Genomic DNA, 8,590 nt, shown 5'->3' with positions numbered 1-8,590 from the left:
CACCCGCTGTACTTGGGTCCCAATCCAGCTGGTTCGTCGTGTGGTGGGTTTAAATTTTTAAAATTATTTTAGAAGTTCTAGTAGATGTCCATTTCTAATGTTCATCTCAAGTCTGCTCTGCACTGTGTTATCATTAAGGTCCCCCAGAATAAAATAATGTTCTAATCCAGCCATTTTCACAGTTCCTTAATCCAAGGACCAAGCAAGGACAGCCACCCCCTGGAGTTGTTAGGATGAGCTCATCAATCAATCTTTATTTTATATAGCAACTTTCACAATACTGATGCCCTGTCCAGGACTCTGATCCTTATGCCTGAGGCCAAGGGATGTGCTACATGGATAACCTTTCTCGGCTATGTGTATCACAGAATTTCTTATGTTTGTCCTGGGAAATTAGAATCCCCAATTACCTGGTGTGATGGATCCGGGTGTCAGCAAGTCTTGGGTTCAAGTAATGGTGTGTTTATTACACACAATTCCTCAAAAAAGTTAACAGAAGCACAAAGCACAAGTCCAAATAATCTTTTTCTCGCTCTCTCTCCACAATTCCTTTCCCCATTACACTACCCTCCTCCAGTCGAGTGTTGCTCCACGTCCTCCCAGCTCTGACTCTAGTGCGGTCTCTTTTATTAAGGACCGGGAGTACTTCCGATGCCAGGGCCACTGCCCAAAGGAAATACTTCTGGGTCATGTGGTAGTCCCATAAATTGTATCCCCTATTGTTTCTGATGGGCTGTCTATCCGTCCCTTCTGACCATCTCTTTTGGGTCTGGCTCCTTCCTTTCTCCTGGCCGGGATGACTTTCTGCCTGCTCTGAGCCTCCTGACCTGGTAAGGAACCATCCCCTCCTCTGATTGGGATGCCCGTCCAACCCATGTGGCACTGACAGAGCATACATAGAGTCCAGGAGTAAATCAGGAGTCCCAGTGGTCTAAGGCCTCAGCTGCATCTTTGCTGTGAGGCTCATTAGCAGAACCTAGAAGTGTCACAGAGGCACAAAGATGTTTCAAAATTAAAAAATGGACCTGCCGCTAAGTGATGAAACATTGATATTTTAATTTTTTATTAGTGTGTGCTTGGTGTGTGGCTGTGTGTGTGTGTGTGTGCTCTGCGGTGGGCTGGCACCCTGCCTGGGGTTTGTTTCCTGCCTTGCGCCCTGTGTTGGTTGGGATTGGCTCCAGCAGACCCCCGTGACCCTGTAGTTAGGATATAGCGGGTTGGATAATGGATGAATAGATGGATAGTCTATTTATTCTGCTTTGTGGACTCGTGTTTACTGGGCTTTAGCTGAACTGTGCTTTTGTAAATCTGAAGTTTTCTATATTAGAAAGCAAACCTTGTATAATGACATGTTTTTGGCATCGATTTCATTGTCATTCAAAGCCTATGAATTAGTTGTGTTAGATGAAGTCACTAGATGCCATGGGGGATTAACACATTTGACCCCATCCTCTTTATTCTTGGAAAAAAATAATGCTACTGATCTAAAAAAAAAAAAAATAGCCAAACGTCATCATTTGGCCCAAAAAAGGACAGTGGAACAATAATGAATGAATGAGAAGGTCAGATTTCAATGCGTGGACATCTGCAGGGTCTGTTGCTTGAGTCCTAGCCATAATGTGGATTTTCTCTGCTTCCTTGAATTCTTTTCACTGTTCCTGCTGTTTCCCCCCGTGCAGGTGTGCCTTTGAGCCCCCCAGAGGATGCGCTCCCCTCAGGCCATATCGTGCCCCTAATAAGATTGATGGAGGCTCTCACACTGGACCTGTCGTCAGGCTGTTGCCAAGTGACCCTTGGACCCTAGCGACCAAAGTCAGCTGTGCAGACCCCCGGGTCTGACCGCAGTGGTGGCACTTTGTAAAGAGGCACTGGAGGGAGGCTGTGTTTAAAATCTATTTAAAAGGTGATTACAGGGTCACTTGGCTTTGTTTAGATGAAGCGGTGCGAGAAAAGGAGGGCTTCTGCGCTCAACAGGGTCTTTTTTTTTTTTGCATGCTCAACCTAATTTCTGTTAAATGCTGCAGCATGACATTCATTCTCCAAACTGTGCGCTGAGTGTGATGACATGTATTTGAACCCTAAGAAATCTGTTTCATTAGCCAATGTAGTATTAACAAGCCATTTCATATTAATGGTGCAAAACATTCAAGGCCTTGCTCAGTAAGTTTGGATGGATGTAATATAAAAATCCAGTTTGCCTTTTTTTAAATATTATTTCAGGCCAGCCAAAATAAACAAGTATTTTAACAGCATCTTTCTTGCACACCACACCTCTCGTACGCTTGATACCACAGTCCAGGCTGTCATCCATTCCTAAGGGTCTGTTTGAGCCACCAGTGTAGTCGCCTCTTCAGCTGTCATTTGTGAGGTTGACATTCGGAGTGAAGATGCAGTGAAGAGTGTGCTGCTGTTATGTTAAAAACAGCCTGCATTATCTAAAGATTATGATTCAATATTTTTCTGACACTGTCATTTAACAATTGTTATGATTTGTTCACTTTGAGAATTTTTTTTCAGTTGAAAAAAAATCATTTTTAGAACATAAATATGCATAGGAATACGGGTTTCTTTTTCTCTTGAACTTTTCTGTGTGGTTTTCTTGCTTTATAATGTCTCCTGAATATAATGATTAGTTACAGTAGTTCACGATGCCACATTATTTTGTAGTGCATTTTGGTGCTACCATGTTATAATACCAGTTGATGGCAGGCTGCTCCCAGCTGCCATAAGACGTTGTTTTGGACTTTACCACACTTTATGACATCAGCGTGACCCTTTAAATCTGACACAAAGATTTATTCCGTATCTGTGATTTGGATAAAAATACGATCATCCTTAGTGTGCAATTCCTTTTTGATTTCAGCTTGAGCACAGATTCTCCACATCCAATGGCGTATGGATCTTCTCATCACTTGAGATGGACTCTGCTGCCCAAGAAAGCAATTTTAGCTTCAGGATGTTAAAAATTGAACTAAACTGGACACTTCTAGTATATCTTGTGATAAACGGAAGGACAACCAGTCCATGCCTTTTAATGCAATTATTCAAAAAACTGAACAGAAACAAGCACATGATGGCACAACAGAAAACAGGCTTCTAATATGCCAGCATAACTAACTAGGGCAGCGCTTCCCGATTCATTTTACCTTCGCACCCCCTGTGACTGACGAAGCCGATTTCGCACCCCCTTGGTTTGAGAAGAAGTATGAAAAAATATGAGGTTAACTCAGAAAAACAGATCACCAATTGAAGCTTTATGAATAATGGATACTTTATTCACAGCTAACAAGAGGGTGGAAAGAGCAGCCTTCCACACCTCAACCACACGAAATACAAGTATGAAACGATGTTCTTTATAAAGAAATTTATAGAAGGAACAAATAGTCTGAGAATTTTATGTTGTTTAGGTTCTTTGACTTTTTCCCTGCCACTTCTTTGTAAATATCTCTTCGAAACGTAGTTCTTTATGTGTTAATGAAATGCGTAGGTCATTTTCGGGGTTCAGTGCGTTACGATATTTATTCTTGATGTACAGTAGAGATGAAAATCCCGATTCACATAGCCAAGTGGTGGCAAATGGGGCAAGGACTTTCAATGCTCTTTTTGCAAGAGTTGAATACCCAGTTTGAACACTGCACCAAAAGGTTTCGAGTGAACTGGACTCGTAAAGCAGCTTCATTGCTTTGCATGCTTTGATCTCAATTAAATGTTCTTTGTCTTCATCCTCATCTCTCATCTTTTCTAATTTGAAAGCAAAGTTGTTGACGATCCAGGTTTCTGATTCTTCCAGATCTCCCGTGCAGAAATAACCGTCAAATGACTCTTTTAGGCTTTCCAGGTGCTGACTGATTTCTTCTTTGACACTGTCTTTAAAATTTAAGCTGCTGCACTCCACAATGACTTTGTCCAGTGAAGGAAAATTAGTGAAATTCTTATTCTGGATACGTAAACTCCACAACAACAACTTATTCCTGAAAGCACGCAGCTTGTCGCAGGCGGTCACAATATTCATTTCTTTTCCCTGAATCGAACAAATTAAATCATTGAGATGCTGGAAAATATCTGCCAGGTATGCCAACAACGGAGTAAAATAAGGAAATTCAAAAGAATGCAGAAGGTCACATTTCTGTTCTCGTAGAAACTGTTCGATTTCCTTTCTGAGCTGAAAAAATCTTGTCAAAACTCGACCTCTAGAAAGCCATCTGACCTGCGTATGAAACAGGAGAATAGAAGCATCATCATTAAGTTCACTACAAAACGCTTTGAACAACCTGTGATTCAAAGCTCTTCCACAAATAAAATTTATAATTTTAACACACGAATCCATTACATTTTTCAAAGTAACCGGCAAGGTCTTCGACACAAGAGCTTGGTGATGAAGGATACAATGAGTAACCATCACCTCTGGTACTTTATTTCTTACAAGAGTAAAAATGCCAGATCGGTTTCCTAACATAACAGGAGCACCGTCAGTACAAATAGATCCGATAATCTGCAACGGAATCTCGTTAGTATTGAAAAAGCTTTTTACCGTATTGAAAACATCCCTTGCGATTGTCGTTGTTTCGAGTGATTTACAAAACAGGAATTCTTCCTCAATGGCATTCCCCTTTACATAACGAACAAAAACGATGAGTTGGCTACAATTATCGACGTCTGTTGATTCATCCAACTGAATTGAGATCCTGACGGGGAAGCTTTGATGTCTGAAACGACTTGATCCTACTTCGGATAACATTGTTTGACAGAGGAATCTGTTGAACTTTCCGTGCGGCCTCTGCACCCAGGATAGTCTTCACTATATGTAAAACACATGGTTTGATAAGAGTCTCTGCAACAGTGTGCGGCTTTTTCATTTTTGCCAATTCGTATGCAACTTTGAATGATGCCAGAAGCAGGGGCTTATCCACAGGAGCGAACCCTAACTTCGGAAGCGTTCCTTTAATGTCGTAGTGTGCCCTTTTAGCCTTCAAGGAATTAAGATCATTCCCTTCTCTCATGTTTCCACCATGTTTAACTTGGAAATGTTCACCGAACTTTAATGGCTTCAAGTTGAAATTAGAAAACATTGCATTGCAAAGTACGCACTGCGGCCTGTCTACTCCATCAATAATTGTTTTGGTAAAGCCATACTCAGTGTAATCCTCCTTCCATTTTCAAATTTTTTTGTGACTAGCCATGATTAAATGAACGGTAAAAAAGTAAGAGCGAAGGGACGGTGACTTATTGAGGCAGGCAGGCGAGAGCACAATAGCACGTGGGCTCGATGTACTGCGCGTCAAGTCGATCTAAAATGCGTGCTCAGATTTGAAAAAATATATCTTTTCAAGTTCTATTTGGCTATAAGTAGGTTCTATTTAGTCGACAGAAATATCTAAGGTAGGAATGTAAGTTGAATTTAGTCTTTAAATTTCTTTGGTAAAGAAAAATTTATGCAATGATGACTACATTTAACTTACATTCCTACCAAAGATTTTTCTGTCGACTAAATAAAACTTACTTATATTTAAAATTTAAATAGAACTTGAACAGATACGATAGTTCATAATACCCACGCAGCACTAAGTGCACGTAAGAGCGGAAGTCATCCGTTTTAACAAGCAGCGTATTGCACTGATACGAAATAGCCTGCCCATTTAATTATTTAGGAATGGTTAGATAAATTAAGATTTTGTACAAAGAATGTTTTTCATTTTTCTTCCTCGATGGATTCTTGCACCCCCAGCAACAGTTTCTCGCACCTCTTTGGGGTGTGACCACCCCCAATTGGGAAGCGCTGAACTAGGGCCTGTAGAAAAAGGGGCTCATCTGAGAGCTTCAGTCATGTGGATTTCCAATGTGCAGTGTGACAACCACCTCTAGGGACCAGACGCAGGGCTGTCTTAACATATGGGCAAAATGGGCACTGGCTGGGGGTCCCAGGAGTATAGAGGCCCACAATGTTTCTGATGCCGATGCATTTTTTGTCTTGCTATCAAAACAGGGGCCCCATGATGCTGTTAAGATGACCCTAGGTTTAATGGCAACCCATTGGGGCGGGGCTTCTGGGATGCAGTGGGCGGAGTTCAGTTGCCCTCATGATTCTTCGGTGCTGCAGAAACAAAAAGAGACAACATGGTTAGCAATTGTGCCCTTCTGTCATACTGGGTGGTATTACACACCTTAGTAGAATCTGGAAGGTGATCCTCAGCCACCCATGAATGACAATGTGCAGTAAATTATATTCCATTATCTCTGTTAGTCTTGACTATGATTTAATGTTACAAATATATGTAATAAACAAAATTGTCATAGCAAATGCTGATGAGGCAATTAAAAATTTAAAATCACTGCAACTTTGAAACAACTAAGCACCTCTCTGAATGGACCTCAATGTTATACCATTTCCCCCCATGTAATCCTATTCAGCTGCTGCCTCTCCTAGCAGTATCAAGAACCAGCCATTGAAGGGATGTCAGTACTCAAGCACCCACTTACACCCAACTGATATTCAACTTAACCTTCACATCTACTGGGATGTGGGATTAAAACCGAAGTACTTTGTGGCGGCCCACAAACATGGAAACACTGTTCAAACTCACATAGATGGTGGCCAGACTATAATTTAAACGCAAGGATCTGGAGCGGCATCATCAGCACAATTTACCACTCTACAGTTCTGGGTTTAAATCTGGCCAGTCATTGGATGTATGGAGTTGGTGTGTTCTGCTGGGCTTGGTGAGCATGGGCACAAGTTGTGTGTAGAGGTGTGCCCTGCCGAGCACCTGTGGTCCTTCTAGGATTGTTCCCTGCCTTGCTCCAGTCATGCACACTCCCCTAGTATACTGTAGAATGAGATTGAAACATTACAATGACTCATTTTGAATATCCACCCATCGATTCATTTTTCTGAACTTGTTCATTTTCCTATGGGGTTGCGGACACATGCGGTTGACCATGAGTTACCTTACATCACTTAAGAATCCTGCAGCCTTATGTTACAGTATAACAAGTGGGATCAGAAAATAAAATCAGTGAGTGATTGAATGAATGCATAGAAGAACTTAATAAATATGATAAACAAGAGGAGACTATTCAGTCCTTCAAGCCCATTTGTTTAGCTAGTAGCTAAGTTGTCCCAGTGTCTCATCCAGACACTTCTTAAAGGTTGTCAAGGTTTCTGCTTCAGCTACATGTTTTGGTAGTTTGTTCCAGATGCCCACAATTCTTTGTGCAAAGAAGTGCTTCCTGGCTTCAGTCCTAAATGCACTTCCCCTTAATTTCCACTGATGTCCTCGAGTACGTGATTCACCCTTAAGCAGAAGATCTACTTTATCAATGCCTTTGAGGATTTTGAAGACCTGCGTTAAGACCCTGCAAGATCTCCTCAGCACGAGACTGAGTTAGTTAAATTCTCTGTGTCTGTCAGAGTAGGACATGTCCTTAAGTTCTGGGATGCATTTGGTTGCTGCCATCTGCACAGCTACAAGTGCTGCTAAGTCCTTCTTGTGGCGTCGTGACCAGAGCTGCACATAACACTAGAGATGCGGTCTTACTAGTTCATTAAATGTGTCTCATGAATTTAAAGCATTTATATGATTAGTGAATGGGTTCTACACGCAGGGAGGCAGAGAGGCGCACGACATAACGGCATTAAGTTTGATTGCCAGCTTAGGAGTCTACACAGTTATATTTGCATGTTCTCTCCCCATGTTCACATTCTTTCCGCTTACTGTCCATGGTCCACAGTCCATGAGCAAGCTGTTGGCAGGTAGAAATGGATGGCATTGAAGAGGAGCTGGATCCAGCAAGGTAACACTCTATAAAGACAGTCAGGCCAGGGAGGAACAAAAAGCTGCAGCCGGTGTGGAGAGGAACCCAGTACCTGTCCATGAGCAGGATGCAGAGGGTAGTCTGTTTGAGGTAACAGGCATGGAGTTTTTATGTCAGCAAAAAGTTATTCTGGGCTTTAACTGGAAGAGACATGGGGAAGGAGCTTTAAAAATGTTAAAATCCCATGAACTATGAGTCTGGGGTCAGGAAGAAGGTGCAAGGACTCTGGGGGGCAGTTCAACTTGGCTGAATTCCTGTTGACCTAAATTTTGATTTTGACATCTGTTATGATCAGCTGCCTTTTGTATTTTCCCCATTTTCTGCTATGTTTTCTATGTGTTTCTTTTTCCTTTTATAGGCTTTGAGCTTTGTTGAATTAACTTCTGACATTCATTTTAAGGTAAAATGTAACTTTATTTAGTGGATTTTGTGTTGCGTCTCTCTTGGGTTTTTGTGGGTACCATCATATTGTGCTGCTATGGCTGTTCTGCATGTGATGTCATCAACATGACAGGATAGAAAGTTACTGTTGTGCACCTAAGATAGACCATGGTGTGCAACCTCTCTTTGGGATTCATGACCCTTACTCACAGTTATCTGACTTATGATTTTAGTTTAAGGTTTTGGCATTGATGTCTGATATTAGTCTTCACAAAATCTAACCTTTGCCTGTTTCAATGCTACGTCCTACTTTCCTATCCTGTTCATTTTCATTCTGCTTCCAATGCAGTGAGCATAATAGCATTGCATTTTTTATGCATTGTTAACATGTATTTAG

General features: G+C 41.5%; 1 pseudogene; it reads right to left on the bottom strand.

Moving 5' to 3' along the window:
* Positions 1-3,403: 3,403 nt before the first annotated feature.
* On the bottom strand, positions 3,404-5,150 carry LOC120514317 (annotated as a pseudogene).
* Positions 5,151-8,590: the final 3,440 nt, after the last annotated feature.

This window comes from Polypterus senegalus, chromosome 14 (genome assembly GCF_016835505.1).
Source record: "Polypterus senegalus isolate Bchr_013 chromosome 14, ASM1683550v1, whole genome shotgun sequence".
Lineage (NCBI taxonomy): Eukaryota > Metazoa > Chordata > Cladistia > Polypteriformes > Polypteridae > Polypterus > Polypterus senegalus.
Note: the sequence above shows the minus strand (reverse complement) of the source record. Positions and strands in the feature narration are given on the sequence as shown.